Source organism: Rhinatrema bivittatum, chromosome 9 (genome assembly GCF_901001135.1).
Source record: "Rhinatrema bivittatum chromosome 9, aRhiBiv1.1, whole genome shotgun sequence".
NCBI lineage: Eukaryota > Metazoa > Chordata > Amphibia > Gymnophiona > Rhinatrematidae > Rhinatrema > Rhinatrema bivittatum.
In genome coordinates, this window is record NC_042623.1 from 66986155 (window position 1) to 67006049 (window position 19895).

Sequence of the window (19895 nt, forward strand, 5' to 3'; positions counted from 1 at the left end):
CCTTCCCCTCCCTTCCTCTACCTGACCCACCCCCCGGCCCTATCTACACCCCCCCCCCCCTATCTTTGTTGAACAAATTATGCCTGCTCGAGGCAGGTGTAACATTGTGCACGCAGGGCCGGCTGCCCCGCACCATGTTCCGGTCCGGTGGCTGGTCTGGAAGCCGCGGCCATGCCCCTGGAATGCCCCCGGATGATGCGCCGGCTGCGTCACACTCCTTGACATGCCCCCCAATGATGCGCCGGTCACGACACGCATCCCTGACACGCCCCCCCCAGGAAAGCCCCAGGACTTACGCGCATCTCAGGTCTTTACGCACGCCGGAAGCCTATGCAAGATAGGCTTGGCGCATGCAGGGGGGTTTGGGGTAGGTTTTCACGTGTAACCCTCTGAAAATCTACCCCTCAGATTCCTCCTCAACTTACCCATAATTGTAATGGTGCTGATGTGATCCCCAGGATGTTGTTGCCCCATCAGGCAATGGCACCAACAAGCACTGAGACTGTTGCCTTTTTGTTGCATGGCGGCACCTCTGTAGGAAAATACATATATACTTCTCCACAATAAAATGGTGCCAGCCTCAGTGACCACCAGTCTCATTTTCAATAGAGCACTGATGGGGCAGGAATATCTGGGAATCTCTCCTGCCCTGTGAAGTCACTTACAATTGCAGGTATACTGGAGAGCTCTGGGGTGGTGGTGGGGAGGTGGAGGTGTATAACAACATAAGAACATAAGAACTTGCCATACTGGGTCACACCAAGGGTCCATCAAGCCCAGCATCCTGTTTCCAACAGTGGCCAAACCAGGCTACAAGTACCTGGCAAGTACCCAAACACTAAGTTGATCCCATGCTACTGATGCCAGTAATAGCAAAGGCTATTCCCTAAGTCAACTTGATTAATAGCAGTTAATGTATTTCTCTTCCAAGAAATTAAGCAAACCTTTTCTAAACCAAGCTACACTAAATACACATCCTCTGGCAACAAATTCCAGAGCTTAATTGTGCATTGAGTGAAAAATAATTTTCTCCAATTAGTTTTAAATGTGCTACTTGATAACTTCATGGAGTTTCCCCTAGTCCTTCTATTATCCGAAAGACTAAATAACCAATTCACATCTACCCATTCTAGACCTCTCATGATTTTAAAGACCTCTATCATATTCCCCCCTCAGCTGTCTCTTCTCCAAGCTGAACAGCCTTAACCTCTTTAGCCTTCCTCTTAGGGGAGCTGTTCCATCCCCATTATCATTTTGGTTGCCCTTCTCTGTACCTTCTCCAGTACAACTATACCTTCTTTGAGATACAGTGACCAGAATTGTACACAGTACTCAAGGTGCAGTCTCACCATGGAGTGATACAGAGGCATTATGATGTTTCCATTTTATTCACCATTTCTTTCCTAATAAAAAAAAGCAAACAGAATGTTAGAAATTGACTGCTGCAGCACACTGAGCCGACTATTTCAATGTATTATCCACTATGATGCCTAGATCTTTTTCCTGGGTGGTAACCCCTAATATGGAACCTAAAATCGTATAACTAAAGAAAGGGTTATTTTTCCCTATATGCATCACCTTGCATTTGTCCACATTAAATTTCATCTGCCATTTGGAAGCCCAAACTTCCAGTCTCGCAAGGAGGATGAGGAAGAAACCTTGCAGGACTTTGTTTTATTTTTTAGAATCATGATTTTTTTTCAGTGGGAAGGGGTACAATGAGGCTGGCTGCTACTACAGTTTAAAAAATGATAATTAAAAAAAATACAAAATAGAATGAAAGCCCCCCATCAATAAAATGAATTGAAAATGGAAGAAACATCTTGCCCATCCCTACTGTTCATGCAATGCATAGGCCAAAGGTGCTCAAAATGGTCCTTTGGGTCTCTCCAGTCATTCAGGTTTTTAGGATCTCTCTAATGAATATGCAAGAGATTTGTTTGCATGCACTACCTCCTATATATAGAAATATTTCTCAGGTATATTAATTAGAGATATCTGGAAATCCTGACTGGCTGGCGGGGGGGGGGAGGGGGCGAGGACCAGTTTGAGCATTCTTGGCGGTGAACTGGGCCCGCGCAGCCGGCGCTGAAAGCCCGTCGGGGTAAGGCCTCTTTGTTCCGCCTTCCCCAATCGGGCTCCCACGCCGGCCACCAGCCAGTTTTCGACCCGATCGAACTTATCTCACGGTCCTGAGACCACGCTTCGCTCCGGCCTGCCTCCACCTGCGATCCGGCCTGCCTCCACCCGCGATCCGGCCTGCCTCACCCGCCGGGCCCCGAGCCCCCACCCCCACCGGACCCGCCGCGCCGAGATCCGCCCCACTGGGCGCAGGGGTGACGTCATCGCCACGAGACGAGCAGGATTAAAGCCTCCTGCACTCCCTGGCGTCGCGCGCCGGGCGTCGCGCGCCGAAGGAGCGCGACAAAGGGGCTTGCCCCTTTGTGCGCCCCTTCGTGTCGCACCTTAGTGCCGCGCCTAACCCACCGACATCTCGGCATCCCCACACACAGTGTCCTGAAGCATCTCTACCCTCTGCTTCACGTCTGCGGCTTCTCCTCTCCACCTCCTGCTGCGACACATAGCCTGGGGTTGAACTAGATGGAGTGAGAGAGAGAAAGACACACAACCTGAGAGAGAACGCTAGAGTTGCTAACCGGGGGAATCTAAGAAACGCTATCCTGTTAATTTGCTCCCCTCAGCCACAAACAGAAATACATGCAACTGGACCTACATCCTCACAAGCTCCTTTCTGCGACCACGTCTTCCACTACCACCCCACACGGACACTCGCCTGCGGTGAGCAACTTAAAGTGCTGTCTACTCTGTGCCTCTATCCTGTTTAACATTGTGTACCATGTTGTTACATTGTGTACCATATTGCTACTAACCGTAACCTGCTGATATTCACACAGCCGAAACTTGCTGACCTACTCTTCTACCAGGCCCCCCCCTTTTCTCCCCCTGTACCTCCCTTGCCACCTGACTTTTAAGGTACCTACCATCCTCCTATGCCTACCACTCCTACCTGACTACCAAGGGCACCAACATGGCTGCTTACCCAATCCCTCGCATCCATTACCCTCACTCTAGACTACCTCCCCCTCCCCTCCTTCCCCGCCACCCAGCCTCCCGCCGAAAATCCCTTATCCCCATCCTCACCTCACCCCTGACTCAGCTCCTTGGTCTCACCACCGTCTCCATCATACTCATGAATGCCCAATCCATATCTAAAAAGACACTAATCCTCAATGACATGCTTACAGACTGCACCCCAGACATCTGTGCAGTTACAGAAACATGGCTCAAAGAATCAGATACCGTCCTCATAAACCAACTCCCATCCTCCCTCTATGACATCTTCCCCATCCACCGACCTAAAAAAAGAGGTGGAGGAATTCTCCTAGCAGCCAAGAAACATCTTAACCTTAAACTCATCAGTATAGCAGCCCCACCCAAACTTGAAATCGGCCTCTTTAAAGCAGATACCCTCCAATTATGTCTAGTTTATGCCCCCCTACCATCCTCGAGTCCAATCCCTCCCCCCTAATTGAATTTTTTATAGAATGGATAAATACAGATACACCTTCCATCATCCTTGGAGATTTTAATCTCCACGTTAACTCACACCCTCCTACTGCATCCTGCGAAAATTTCATTCAATCCCTCCTTGCCTTAGGCTTCCGACAAATTATAGCATCGCCAACTCATAAAGCTGGTCACACGTTGGACCTAATGTTTATTAACTCCAATTTCCAAACCGCCAACCCACCTACCTGCACCCCAGTGCCCTGGTCTGACCACTACCTCATTGAAAGCCGACTCACTTTGAAGAAACCCCTCCCAACTAACCATTCTGCTCAAACCACCATCATTTCCAGAAAAACCTGCCCTAGCGACGAACTAACCGATGCACTAGCCTCATCCCTACCAAGGCTTATCTGCTCAGACCCAGTCACAGCCCTAGCATCCTGGCATAGCCTCACAGAAGACATTGCCAACAAATTATGCCCAATCACCGAACGTATCATAAACACAGCAGCAAAACCCTCTAAGCCATGGTACACCCAGGAGCTAAAAACCCTAAAAGCCAATCTCAGACAAAAAGAAAGAAAATGGCGTAAGGACCCAACCCCGCAACATTCCTCCATCTACAAAACAGCCTTACACACATATAGGCAGTCTACTCTCAAACACAAGCGAGACTTTTATGGTAAAAAAATTCATGACTATAATTTCAACCCCAAAGTTATTTTTTCCTACGTCGCCAGCCTCACCACCCCTGTCCCCCCCACTATCCCGGATTCCGAGGCCGTGGTCAAATGTGAAGAACTGGCCAATTATTTCAATAACAAAATCTCCAACCTTCTCTGCAGATTTTCCCCCACCAACCCGTCCCCCCCCCACTAACCCACCCTTGATCCCGTCCCTGTCCCAACCTTCAATGGCCACAATGGATCTTACCTCCTCTAAAGAAATTACAGGCCTCCTCCGAAAACTTAAACCTGCCTCTCATCCCAACGACACCATTCCCACCAAAGCGCTAATAGCCATTCCCAACAGCATATCCAGCACCATAGCTGAGATTATCAACTGCTCCATCACCCACGGGATAGTCCCAGATTCCCTCAAACATGCTGTTGTCAAACCCCTCCTCAAGAAACCCTCTCTAGACCCCAAAGACCCTTCCAACTTCCGCCCCATTTCCAATCTCCCTTTTATCTCCAAACTTATGGAAAAGGTGGTAAATTCACAACTCATGGACTACCTAGAAAACCATGATATTCTCCATATCTCCCAATTTGGATTCAGGAAGCACTTCAACACCGAATCCTTACTGCTCTCCCTCACTGACTATCTCCTCAGAGGTCTGGGACAAGGCCACAGTTACCTCCTCGCCCTTCTTGACATCTCAGCGGCCTTTGACACCATCAGCCACCACCACCTCCTGACATGGCTAGAAAGCATCGGCATCTCAGGAATAGCTCTTGCCTGGTTCAAATCCTATCTCTCTAACAGAAAGTTCTCTGTAAAAATTGGAAACAACCTATCTGCCTCATACCCCCTACAACAAGGAGTCCCGCAAGGCTCATCACTCTCATCTACCCTATTCAACATTTACCTCACTCCCCTCTGCCACCTCCTCACTGACCTTAAACTCAAATTCTACCTTTATGCTGATGATGTACAGATCATCATTCCCATTCACAACTCCATATCTGACGCCCTCGAGCACTGGGAAAAGTGCCTTGCAGCCATCAACGCCCTCCTCACCAACATTCAGCTTGCTCTCAACACCAACAAAACGGAACTCCTTCACATCTCCTCGCACCCCCCTGACCTCCTACCTAACGACCCTAAACTTAACCTCCTCACAGCTCAACCCTCCGTTAGAGACCTCGGAGTCCTTCTTGATCCCAACCTAAATATGAAACCTCACATCAACTCCATCCTCAAAACTGGCTTCTTCAAGCTAAATGTACTAAAGAAACTCAGACCCCTGCTCTACGCCCATGACCTCCGCACAGTGATCCAAGCTACCCTCACCTCCAAACTAGATTACTGTAATGCCCTCCTCTTAGGGCTCCCATTGTCTTCTATCAAACCCCTTCAACTTCTGCAAAATGCTACTGCAAGACTCATTACAAACACACGCAAACATGACCATATTACCCCCATCCTCAAGGATTTACATTGGCTCCCCATAATGTCCCGTATACACTACAAAACTCTGACCATAATTCACAAGTCCATTTACTCCCACAACTCCAACTGGCTCGACCTCCCTTTCACTGCCCCCCTATCCACCCGAGCCACCAGATCTACCAACAAAGGCACCCTACACGTTCAATCCTTGAAACTGGCACATCTCTCCTCCACCCGAGACCGTGCCATCTCTATTGCCGGGCCCGTTCTCTGGAATACACTACCTGTCCACATGCGACTTGAACCCTGTGCATTTAAATTCAAAAAGAAATTAAAAACTCTCCTGTTCAACCATGCTTACACAGAATAACTCCTTCCACTCCCCCTCGCAGTCCCCTTTCAGGTGACCTCCTTATATTAAGGAGACTTTCATTGTAAATTGTTTTGGTTATTACCTTCTTGTTCTCCTATCCTTCCTACTGCCTTTCTGTTCTTCCCCCCGCCCAGTTACATTCCCCTGTTGCAATGTATTTTCCAATCTTTCAGTTACTATGTGAACCGGTATGATGTCCCCACAAATACCGGTATATAAAAGTTTCTAAATAAATAAATAAATAATATAATTTTTGACACCATTAAACATTCATATAGTAATATACAAGATTTCTGGTAAATATTTATTTTTTCTGTGCGTGTCGTGCTAACTAAGAAAAATATAATTGGATGTGTTTTAACCTTGAAAAAAAAGTATTACTTATAAAGAACAGAAATTGCCCATTTTTTGGTAATATTAAAGCTGCATTCCCCTTCCATGGATTTAATCTAAGCTTCTGGTAAAACTCCTTCTCTTTGCACAGTGCTGCTAGTTCCTTATCTTTATAGGCTATTAATCAGGAATGCCCTTGAAACTACAACCTGTGAATTGTGGAGGAGACTACAAACCCAAACCGTACTGTGATTCACTAGATACTAATCTAAGAAACACCAATTTGGGTTGCATTTCTTAAGTAGATAAAATAAGCCTAAGACAGATCAGTATGTTGATACTTTTACCTTATGCTTGCCAAATACAGACCTCAATGAGTGCAAATATTAAATGTGCCCAGCTGCAAAAGTACATGAACACTGCTAAGTCCACAAAGAGCAAGAAGATTTTAAAAAAATAATGTACCCATGTACCCTGAGTTTGAAAATCAGTTTCTTATGAGGATAAACATATGTCCATACCTTTGCATAAAGTAAAAATGGGGAGTATAAAGTCAGACATGTTAGTGGCGCATCATCTAAGCATGCACCTTCTGAAAGTGTAAGGTGCATGTGTACATCTAATATATGCCTGTAAAAGGCCTCCAGGAACACAACTATGTGGGCAAGTCTGTACACATTATACAAATCCTCTCATGCTTTCAGACAGCTGAAAATGCATGCACCTGCATATGGCTGACTTATGGGGGTAAAAATATAGTTAACCCACCTAACAGGTGACTACAGGGTCCATTCACTAAAGGTCAGTAACAGCACTAAACCAGTTTAGTGTACTATGCACAATAATTAGCCCTACATTCAGTAAGGGGACAATAAGACTTTTTGGGCTATTTGCTAGTAGTTTCTTGTGCTTGCTTGTTCCCATGACTTCCATATAGTTTCCCTTCAACAAACAAGCAGAATGCACACTGTGAATACAAAATGAAATCATTATGTACTTTCTCTGCTCGACTTAATTCTGACCCCATTTCCCCACAATGCTTGGCCTTTTACCCTTACTGAGAGCATGGAGGCTAATTTTCAAACACCATTTTTACCTGAGGAAATATACTTTCACTCATTTTGAAACATGAAAACTGTTCCCCCAGCCTTAGCATGAATGCTAATATCCCTCTGAAGCTTTAGCAAGTAGATGTTAAATTTAGGAATATGCTAGTGTGCAAGCTTGTGAGCTACACTGGCTCCTGTTAAGAGCAGGATACAATTTTAAACACTTTCTAGATGATTTAAAAAGGAACACAAGTGCTCCCATAAACACACATATTGGCGCGCAAACGGAGATATGCTGCAATTTTATATGATGCGCACTAGGGATGTGCAGAGGGACACCATACGTTGCATTCAGAATTCGTATTCATCGGGGGCAGATACGTTGCATTCGGCAAGGGGGGCCCCTAATACGTTAATGCGTTCATTCTTATTCGTTTTCTGGCTAAAATTGAATTAACTACAACCCCCCATCCTCCTGCCCTCCCCCAAGAATTACCAAAACTCCCTGATTGTCCAGCGGGGGGTCCGGGAGCCATCTCCTGCACTCACGCCCTCGGCTGAAGGTATTCAAAATGGCGCCAATACCTTTGACCTTACTATGTCATAGGGGCTACCGGTGCCATTGGTCGGCCCCTGTGACATAGTAAGGGCAATGGCTATCGGCGCCATTTTGATTACTGGCAGCCGACGGCCCGCGTGCAAGAGATGGCTCCCGGACCTCCCGTTGGACCACCAGGGAGTTTTGGTAAGTCTTGGGGGGGTCAAGAGGGTGGGGGGTTTGTTTAAATTTGCTCCTTTAGGCGGCCAAATAATTTGGTGAAGATTTGTTGTATTTGTGGGGAATCGCGATACGTTTCACTTCCCCACGAATACAACGAATATGGCCCTATACATTGCGGATTACCAATACATTAGAAACAAATGCACACCCCTAATGCGCACAAGTACGCACCTATCATTTAAACCCCGCCTGATGCGGCATAATCTTAAGAGGTGGCTCAAGTAAATGTCCCGTGCGTATTTCCGCTTGGGCTTTACTGGCTTTTACTTGTGTATGCAGGCATATTTTAAAACATGCTCGTGCGAGGGAATAACCAGTTTTCTTAATTAGTCCACCATCTTGTCCAGTTCATATAGGTTCTCTGGTTCTTCATCTTGTAAGCACCCCAATTGACCCCGAAAATTCATGCTGTGCTGAAAGCCCTAAAACTCAAGATCTCTAGACTTGCTCTTCATCAGGGCCTGCAGCAAAGTTATGCGGATAACACATGGACGCACGTCATGGTCGTTTTTTGTTAAATTCAGAGTTACATGCGTAAGTCTTAGCCCTACCCTGGAATGCTCATGCCCTGCCCTTGTCCCGCCCCTTTTCCACCTCCATATTCTTGACGCATGCATGGGTATATATAGACATACTTCAGGGATTCTTAAAATTTGCATTGCTCACGCATGACATGAATACCTGCGTTTATGGCCCTTTTGTGCAAGCAACGCTTTTAAAATCTACCTATTTGCTTTGTTTTCAAATGTTTGAATCAACTGGCACTGAATATCTTTCCCAAGATGTGCTCTCTTATAACTTCACAAGGGAATTTTGATCCTCTCAATAGGCTCTTCTATTCTCCCCTCCACTGTTTTCAGCATGACAAACGCATGAGACCTTGGGAATAAAGTGGCTTTGCCCCTAAAATAAGGATGAAATTACCTCTAACACTGTAACGGGAAACTTTTTACCTCACCTTCCAGAAAAAAGGTTGGCTGTTTAGCCAGGCCTTCCCCTAGACTAGAGGTGGCCAACTCCGATACCTGAGCACCACAAACAGGCCTGGTTTTCTGATATCCACAATGAATATGCATGAGATAGATTTGCATACAATTGCATATTCTTTGTGGGCATCCTGAAAACTTTGTCTGTTTGTGGCTCTTGAGGACCATTGTTGACCACTCTTTCCCTAGATCGAATAGCAGAGACTCGTTCTCTAGCGCCTGCCCACTGTAGGTCTTCCGGACTGTAAATTCTATAAGGTGTGTCCACTTCCGGGCTTCCTCTACCTAACCAATTCATAATATCTTTTACACCTCTCTGAGGATGAAGCGTAGAGTTCTCCCCCCTCTCATCAGTGTAAGGACTAGTTGCTCCACAAAGTAGTAATTTATGGCACCCAACATAGTAAGTGACAGAAGATAAAGACAAATGGTCTATCTAGTCTGCCCAACAATTTGCTTGTGGTAGTAACTGCTGCTTCATGCAGGTTACCCCATGCCTTCCTTTAAGGGTAGAAACTGCTGCATGGTAACTGCTGCCTCTATGAGAAAGTGTTACACCTAAAGTTAATATAGGTTACCCTATTTTTTCATGTCCATCCTCTAGTCCAGGGGTGGGCAAGTCCAGTCCTCGAGGGCTGCAAACCAGTCGGGTTTTCAGGATACCCTTAATGAATATGCATGAAATAGATTTGCATACAACTGAGGCAGTGTGTATACAGGTCTCTCTCATGCATATTCATTAAGGATATCCTGAAAACCCGACTGGTTTGCAGCCCTCGAGGACCGGAATTGCCCACCCCTGCTCTAGTCTTTAGTCTATCCATCTAACTATCCAAGCTGCTCAGTAGATGAATATTGCCCCTACAGTGTTTATCCCATGCTCTTTTGAATTCCTTTACTAATCTTGTCTTCACCACATCTTTTGGGAGAGCATTCCAAGCATCAACCACACTCTCTATGAAAACATATTTTCTAATGTTGGTTCTCAGTCTTCCCCCCTTGAATTTCATATTGTCATTCTGAGTTCTACAGTTTGCTTTCCAAACTAAAAGGTTTGATGTTTATGCATCATTAAATCCTTTCAGATTATCTGAAGATCTGTATCTTATCTTCCCTGTACCTCCTCTCCTCCATGGTATACATATTTAGATCCTTCATAGTTTCCTTATAGTTCTTCCAGTATAGACCCCAAACCATTTTGGTTGCTGTTCACTGGACCATTAACAAACTGCTTTTGTTTCTGAATTATGGTCTCCAGAGCTGAACACATTTATCCAGATGAGGCTTCTCCAAAGACCTGTATAAGGGCATTATCACCTTCTTATTCATGCTGGTTATTCCTCTTTCAATGCAGCCCAATATCCCTCTGGCTTTAGCCACTGCTTTGTCACAATGTTTAACTGCTTTCAGATCTGAAGACTCAAGCACCCCAAAGTCCCTTTCCTAGTCTATTCACATTAGTTCATCCCCAACGCATAAGGCTCTTTTGGATTATTGCATCCTAAATGCATGACTCTGCACTTCTTGGTATTGAAACCCATCTATTAGACCATTCCTTAAGCTTTCTTAAATCTATCATTCTCTCTTTTCTATCAGAAGAATTCACTCAGTTGCAGATCTTAGCATCATTCAGAAAAAAGACAAATCTTTGATTCTAATCCCTCCGAAATGTCATTCACAAAGATATTGAACAGAATGAGTCCCAAAACTGATTCCTTGACACACTTACTTAGCACTGTTCTCTCTTTAGAATAGGTTCCTTTTACCATTACATGCTGTCTCCTGTCTGTCAATCAATTTTTAATTCATTCCATTACCTTGGCACCCACTCCCAGGCATCTCATTTTATTTATGAGCTTCCTAAGTATCAAAAGCTTTGCTGAAATCCAACTAAACCACATGTTGTACTCTTCCCTGATCTAATTCTCTAGTCACCTAATCAATGAAATCAACCAGATTCATTTGACAGGACCTTCCTGTGATAAAACCATGCTGCCTAGGATCCATCAACTCACTGGATTGTAGATAATTCACTATCCTTTCCTTCAGCAGTCTCTTCAACTTTCCTGCCACAGCGGTAAGACTAACCAGCCTGTAGTTTCCAGCCTCCTCTCTGCTACCATCTTTGTGAATTGGAACCACAATCTCCCTTCTCCAATCTTGTAGCACAACTCCCATTTCCAGGAATCTATTGAACAGTTCTTTCAGTGAATCTGCCAGCATATCTCTCAGTTTCCTTAGTATGCAGGGATGTACCTCATCCAGTCTCATGGCCTTGTCCACTTTCAGTTTTCCTAGTTCTTTCCATTCATCTCTCCCCTAATGGGGTTTTGTACCCAGTGGCATAACCACGGGAGGGCCTAGGTGGGCAGTTGCACACCCAATTTGGACCCAGGCCCACCCAAGCAGAACTGGAAGAGGAGCACCGGAGCTGCAAGGCCATCTCAGGATCCCATCCCCGTGATGGCTAAGAGGAGCACTGGAACTGCAAGGCTGTTGTGGGATCCCATCCCCGCGATGGCAAAGAGGAGGACCCAGGCATGTTGTGACCAGGTGTGTATTCCATGCATTTGCATAACCAAGAAATGGCATACCTGGGAAGGTGGAGGGCCAGATGGTGGCAGCAGGAAAGGCCGCGGGCCACTGGGTGGTTAGGCTCCTGCTGCCGTATGACCCACCAATCTTTCTCCTTGGGGGGAAGGGAGCAGAAGCTGTGCGTGAGCTTGAATGTGTGTATGTGTGGTTGAGAATGGGAGCCTGGGTGAGTGTGTGGGTGAGAATGGAGTCTGGGTGTGTGTGTGTGGGTGAGAATGGGAGCTTGAATGTGTGTATGTCTGGGTAGGAATGGAGGCTTGTATGTATGTATGGGTAAGAATGGGAATCTGGGTGTGTGTGGGGGTGATAATGGAAGCATCTGTGTGTGTGTGGGTAAACATGGGAGCTTGAATGTGTGAATGACTGGGTAAGAATGGGAGCCTGGGTATGTGCGTGAATGAGAACGGGAGCCTGTGTATGTGGGTGGGTGAGAATGGGAGCTTGAATGTATGTGTGGGTGAGAATGGGATCCTGGGTGTGTGTGTGTGTGGGGGGGTGAGAATGGAAGCTTGAATATGTGTGAGTGAGAATGGGAGTCCGGGTGTGTATGGGGGGGGGGTGAGAATGGGAGCTTGAATGTGTGTATGTAGGTGAGAATGAGAGCCTGGGTGTGCATCTCTGTGTGTGTAAGAATGGGAGCCTGGGTGTGGGTCTGTGTGTGCATAAACATGGCCTGGTGGGGTGAGAGAGTGAGAGATTGGATGTGTGTATACAGAGAATGTGAGCCTGTATGTGGGAGGGAGAGCATATGAGAGTGAGAGCTTGAGTCTGTGAGAGAATCTGTGAGAGAAAACGTGTGTTTGTGCATGTACGTGTGTGAGCAAGGGAAGAAGACAGTAGTATAAGAGAGACACTGAAAAGGAATTAAGAAATGAATGACAAGGGAAAAATGGGAACAATAGACCAGGACCAACTGATTATAAAAATACAAAGATCAGACAACAAAGCTAAAAAAATAATAATAATTTGAAATTTTAGAAATTTGAATATACCATCTTTGGGAATGTACATTTCTTATATTTTTGTATTTTGCTCTTTCTTCAGTATTCCACTGTTCAGAGTCTAGTTTCTCAGACTATTTTGGTTTTGTCTGCCTGTTTCTGATTCTAATTTGTAGTCTCTTATTTCTATATTTGGTAAAAGTCAGTCTCTGTTTTACCTGTGTGTGTGTGTGTGTGTGTGTGTGTGTGTGTGTGTGTGTGTGAAGTGCAGTATTTCTGCTTGCATATAGTTTCCCTGTAGTAGTCCAGCTTGTTCTGTTATTCCAGTAGGTGATGTATTAATGTTCTAGGGTCTGGTGTAGTAGCATTGCTGCTTTTTCATAAGGTTGCTGTTATCTATATCCTGAGAGTCAGTGTTAGGGATGTAGGTATGGCAAAGTTCTAGATGTCTCTTTCCTTGCAGGAGTTTGTGTTACTTCATAAAATAGCAGGCGTTCTAGGTGACACCAGAATTTGAATATTTTTTTCATGTAAGTTGTGAAGTGAATTGTCCTAGTTCTGCTCTGTACCTGTTCTGATAATTAATGCTATTTTATTGTAGTTCTGATAATGTCTGCCTTTCTATAAAGAGGACTCATGAAAGAATACATTCATTTTTGTTTTATTACATGATTGATTGGATCTGATTTTTTTGCCTGCTTTTTACTTGATAATCTTGTGCACTTATAAACTGCAATAAATATAAATAAAAATACAGATTAAAAATAATGCTGCTAAATGCTTGAAATAATTGAGGTAAAATATTTTAAAGATTCATGCATGATGTATAATGACTGTTGCAAACTACGTGGAAATCCATTGTAGGGTGCAGTATACAGCATTATCTATATAAATAAAAATGTAAATGTTCGTTTGTTCAAAATCTTAAATCTCCGAAAGTTCTTCACCGATTGCTTTGAAATTTTGACACAACGTTGCATTCGAATATGCGCGTGTTTTTATATACCTATATTATATAGATGTCACACCTGTGACAGGTAAAACACGGGGGCAGATTTTATAATTTTGCGCAAGCTCCAGGCGCGAACAAAAGTACGCTGGATTTTATAAGATACGCGCGTATCTTATAAAATCCGGGGTCGGCGCGCACAATGGGGTGCACATTTGTGCAACCTGCGCGCGCCGAGCCCGGCGCACGCTGCCTGTTCCCTCCGAGGCCGCTACAAAATCGGAGCGGCCTCGGAGGGAACTTTCTTTCCACCCCCCGCACCTTCCCCTCCCTTCCCCTCCCTTCCCCTACCTAACCCACCCCCCCGGCCCTATCTAAACCCTCCCTACCTTTTGTTGGCAGATTTACACCTGCTGAAAGCAGACATAAATCTGTGCGCGCCAGCGGGCTGCTGGCGCGCCATCACCCGACCCGGGGGCTGGTCCGGAGGCCTCGACCACGCCCCCGGGTTGGCACCATGCCCCCCGGTCCCGCCCAAACCGTCCCCTGACCCTGGAAACGCCCCAGACACGCCCCCTCCCCCACCCCTTTTACGAAGCCCCGGGACTTACGCGCATCCCGGGGATGTACGCACGCTGGCAGCCTATGCAAAATAGGCGCACCAGTGTGCAAGGGCCATGCGCGTGTAAATCCAGCTGGATTTACGCGCGCAGGACATTTAAAATCCCGCCCATGTTTTTTTGGAACAACAGCGCCATCTGTTGGACGTACAAGCAACACACGCTATCTACAATATAAATGGGCTCTGACCCACGGCCCACAAATGCGCAGTAGAGAGCAGCTCTACCGCGCATGTGCGGACCATTGAACTCTGCGCTACGTACTGGGTGTCACAGAGGGGAGGAGGAAAGGACAGATGAGTCGCCGCTCCGAGAAACGGCTCAGCCCATTCCTCCCCCGCTGGGGAAGGGGGGAGGGAGTAAGGACTGTCGGACAGTTACACACAGGAGGAGCAAAGGGTAGAAGAGTTGCTGAGTCAGTCCGTCCACCACCGGGCAAGGGAGGGAGGCAGTTGGGATGGCCGGAGTAGAGCAACTGCAGTAGAAAGCGGCTGTGAAGAGATCCAAGCAGCTGCAGCCGGCAGCAGTCAAAGCGCAAAGAGCTGAACAGAGAACAGCTCGCCCTCCTCCCCCGCCCCCTGAGTCCCCCAGATAAGGAGAAGCCAAGTAAATATCCCGCAACTGTGGGGGGGGGGGGAGGGGGAAGGCAGTGCTGTCAGCCTGCCCGTGGGTCTCAGCCACCACGGGAAGAGTTTACATGTGCATCGTTCCACTCCCACTCCCAGCAAAGCACAGTGACGAAAGTGAAAGCCAGAGCCCTGCTCCCTCCTCCCTCTCAATCCCCCGATCATATTTCTTAAAGGCACATGTCTGCCAGAAAGAGCAAAGTAAGCACCTGCCCTTTGCGAGGGGGGGAATGGAGTGTTTTCCTCTCTCTCCCAGACACAACTGGCATGGGAACTTTGCAAGCACTTGCGAGTGCAGAGAAAAGACTTAGGTGGGGAGGGGACAAAAATCCTGCCTGTTTTAACTGTGTGAGAGAGAAGTGTGGTAATGTGCGCTGAAGGCGAGTGTGAGTGCCAGAGAGAAAGGGAGACTACGTGAGGGATTGTGTATGTGTGTGAGAGGGATTGGGTGTGCGTGTGTGAGGGACAGAGGGAGAGTGTATGTGCAAGAGAGAGAGAGAGAGAGAGGAAGCCTATGTAGGGGGCTGTATGAGAGATAGATTCTCTACCCCCCCAGCTCTCCATTTATAGGTTATAGTGGAAGGAGTTCAGTGTAGTGGGGAATGGGAAAGCAAAGGAGTTGGGGCCTGTAAGGATAGAGTGAAAGGGGTCTGAGCCTGTCCCTCCGCCACCAGAAAGGGGGGAGGGAGTTGGGATGGCAGGACCATTACGCTTCGCGAGATCCCCCTCGACCACCACTGCAGCTCCTACCACCTCTGCCACCTCTGGCCCTTTGTGGTTCGGGGGGGGGGGGGGGAGAAGAGCAGAGCAAAGATGTAGGAGGAGAGGGGACAAAAATCTCGCCCGTTTTAACGGGCTTAACGGCTTGGACTAAATATTTTACGATTCCATTTCAATGTTTCCGATTGCATTGTTAAATTGAATTTTCATAGATTTTGATTTATTTTCATTTTGATTTAATTATTTCATGTGACATTGCGTTGGAATTGAGCTGTGTCGTTTACCAGACCATTCATTTAGTGAGTATAGTTTATGTTTTTTCTTTTTTCATTCTTTTTCATTTCTAGAATTATGCGGTTTACATCTAGACACAGATTGCTTCTCACATGGACAATTATATGTTGCGTGTTCTAGAGTCGGAAAACCAGACAATCTCTATATCTGCACAGACAATGGAACAACAAAAATATTGTATACCCACAAGCATTGTGAAATTAACCATATTCGAAACGTGCACTTTCTCTTTTCTTTCTTTTCCATTTAACCAGACTGAGCCACAGCAACTCTTGGCCGGGTACAGCTAGTTTATTAATAAGAATACAATTAGTAGGTCTCAGACCTGCAGGCCTACAGCCCACCCATGTTAACCTTGTGCCCACCCAAAAAATCAGTTCTGGCTACACCATTATGTGTATCCCACTCCCATCCATGCTCTTGTGAAGCAGCAAGTAATCGTCCTTCTCCACAGTCCTCTTTGGTGAACACCAAACTGAAGTAGTTATTTAATATTTGCTTATTTTTTCATCTTTTTCCATGTTTTGGCCCTTGTCTCCTTTCAGTTTACAATACTACCTCTGAGCTTCCTCTGATATATCTGAAACTTTACCTTCTTAAAAAGCCCCAATAAGACACTTACCCAATCAATATTGGGGTAATTGAAATCTCCTTTTATAATTATGTTGCCTAATCTGTTAGCTTTCCTAATTTATATTAACATTTCCTTTTCTGTCCCTTCATCCTAGCTAGGCAGACAGTACTATATCTCACATCTATACGCTTCCCCATCACTCATGGAACTTCCAATCATAGAGATTCCATAATGCATTCTGTCTCCTGTGGGACATTTATCCTATTTGACTCTATGCCATCATTAACATATTGCAACACCCTGCCACCAATTTTTCCTGGAATCACAGTGCTCCATTGGTGGTTATTCTCCTTCCAACAGTCTCTGTGATGCCTAATATGTATACATTTTTATTTTGTACCATACATTATTTTTAGACTTCTGGCATTAGCATGCAGACAATTCAGAATATGTTTTTTTTTAATTGTATTCACACTGTCTAGCAGTGGAATCTCTTTCTTCCTCTGTCTCTTGAATGACATATCATTTCCATTTATTCTACCTGTTTCTCTTACTATAAATTTACTGGCATATGATAAAGCCATATGAGAAATCTCCTTACTAGTACTATGAAGGAAGGAATAACTAATAATCAGAGGATGGAATTTGATTTTGGATATAGATTAGTTCTGGGGATAAACATTGATATTTTTAATTCATATATTTTCCTTTTTTTCCATTTGATTTGGTTTTTTTATTTTTGTTTCTTTAAAACAAAACATAGTAACAAATTAAATCTTTAAAAGAACACAGCTCCCTGCTCTCAAATTAAAAAAAAACCAAATCCATAATAAAAATTGTTTTTTACTTCCACCAATCACCCCCCTGCCTCCGGACTCTCTTACTCTTTCATCCTCTTATTAAAACTTTCTTCATAGGGCAGAAACAATCCCCAAAATCACTCCTGCCCTGCAGGTGCCTCTACTACAAATAGCATAGGTAGACTTGTAGGGGAATATGCACTATTTTATCACTGGAGGCCTCAAAGATGAATCTCGGCCACAGAGGAACATAGATTGTAAAAGATGAATATTGACAGGTAGCTGCCCACCAAGACCCTGTCTCAGCACAGAAAGAAAAAAACAGATGATAACTTTAACCAGCATATCAAGATCTGCTTGTTTGCTTGTTGACTATAAGCCAGTGTGTAAATAAACCAAGGCACAGAGGAAAAAAACAACTTTTCCCTTAGAGCAAAGGTCAGAGTCACCCAAAGAGAGTCCATAGAACAGGGCTGGACCCCCCCATCCTGGGATGAAGGAAGAATTTCTGGATGTGACAAGATGTAGCAGAACCCCCCTGAGAGCTTAAGGGGGGCAAAGACCTGCAATGAGGATAAAACGCCCTCTACTCACTGCATGATTATGCATGAACCTTATGCAAAGGCATAGGCTGGCTGGTATAAGAATGGGAAAACAAAGTCTGGGGGGCTGACTTCACAAAGGAGGGAGAAGGCATGAAGAATCCCTTGTAATTCCCCATGTTGAGTAAGGAGAGGACCAGTATGGCCGAGAGACTGAAGAGCCAGGAAAGCCAGTAAAGTGTCCCAGAGACCAAAGAGAGGGAAACCCTACCTTGATACCAGAATCCTTGCCCCAAAGCCCAGGATACAGTCCAGAGCAGAGGGATGCCTCTTCAGCGAGCCTGTACCAGAGACAGGAAGCAAGCCTGTCTCTCCAGATAATCCCCAAGATATCCATCCAGAAATGGCTCTATAGGTAAATAGAGGGAATCTCCTGAAGATATTGGGGATAGTAAGTTAGCTATCAGTCAATATATATTATTCAGGCTAAGGTTTCTAACATGATTAAAGTCACTAATAATGCAGATCATTATTTAAGATAAAGTGGTGCTTAGTAGCAAGGGTGTTAGAGTTATGTACTGTTTATCTTTATCTAGATGCTAAGCCTGCAAAGTCTGACAAATAAAAGTTGAATTCTGGGATAAAATATGTAGTCATTCCTGAATGATTCAGAATATGTATGGGTATAGGAGGTAATAGGGAAGAACTGTCTGTAGCACGAAGTGCACAGGACCAGACAGGTTCCTGTACCCCTAATCTTAAGTACAGACTGAGGCTGGCACCATTGTAAATTTTTGCAATACAAAATGGCACCAACTAGGTACACAACCAGGATGGCAACATTTTGTTCTACAAACATTTATAATGGTGCCAGCTTCAGTCTGCTGAAGCTGGCACCATTTGTAATAGCAGCAGCTGCAGGGCAGGAGTGAACAGGGATCGCTTATGCCCTGTGAAGAAATTTTCAACAAAAGGGTAAGAGGATCTGGGACTGGAGTAGAGGGAGGATTGGAGAGGACCCAGGAGTTTGGGTTGCTTTTGGCAATGGCAGCCTTTTTCTTTTTAATAAAATGAAGGAGGGAAAAAAGGTGTTTATCTTTCATTTCATTTTGAAAATGAAAAAAAAAATGAAATGGGACATTTATTTATTTTCAACAAATGTACATACCTAGCTAGGTATATTCTGTTATCATTGCTGTAGTTTAATTATTCTCTCTCTCTTTATTAGAGTTAGATTCAGACTTAAAAAACGCTATTGGCAGGGCAATTTGTAAATATGTTACCAAAGTAAAAGATCATGGGGCATATTTTTTAAGTTTCCAAAGGGCTAAACATGATACCTTTCAAAGCCATTTATGCGCATAAGGGCAGATTTTAAATGCACGGCGTGCGTAAATTCCAGCATTTACATACGTGGCTGGGCCTTTCGCGCACCAGGCAAATCTTCCAAGAGGCCCCGCCGCGCGCGTAAAGGCCGGAACGTGCTCAAGTGCCAGGCATCTTGGAAAGGGCGGGCCGGAGGATGTGTTTTGGGTGGGGAGGGGTGGAACGGGGGTAGGCAGGGACAGCACCATTGTTCACTGCCCCGGCTGCTGGCTGGCGCAACTTCAGCTTGGGAGTTGAAGTAAGTTGAGCAAAAAAATGTAAAATAAAAAAAAAATGTAGATTTAGAGGTCTTTAAGATCATGAGAGGTCTTGAACGAGTAGATGTGACTCGGTTATTTACACTTTTGAATAATAGATGGACTAGGTGGCATTCCATGAAGTTAGCAAGTAGCACATTTAAGACTAATCGGAGAAAATTCTTTTTCACTCAACGCACAGTAGAGCTGTGGAATTTGTTGCCAGAGGATGTGGTTGGTGCAGTTAGTGTAGCTGGGTTCAAAAAAAGTTTGGATAAGTTCTTGGAGGAGAAGTCCATTAACGGCTATTAATCAAGTTTACTTAGGGAATAGCCACTGCTATTAATTGCATCAGTAGCATGGGATCTTCTTAGTGTTTGGGTAATTGCCAGGTTCTTGTGGCCTGGTTTGGCCTCTGTTGGAAACAGGATGCTGGGCTTGATG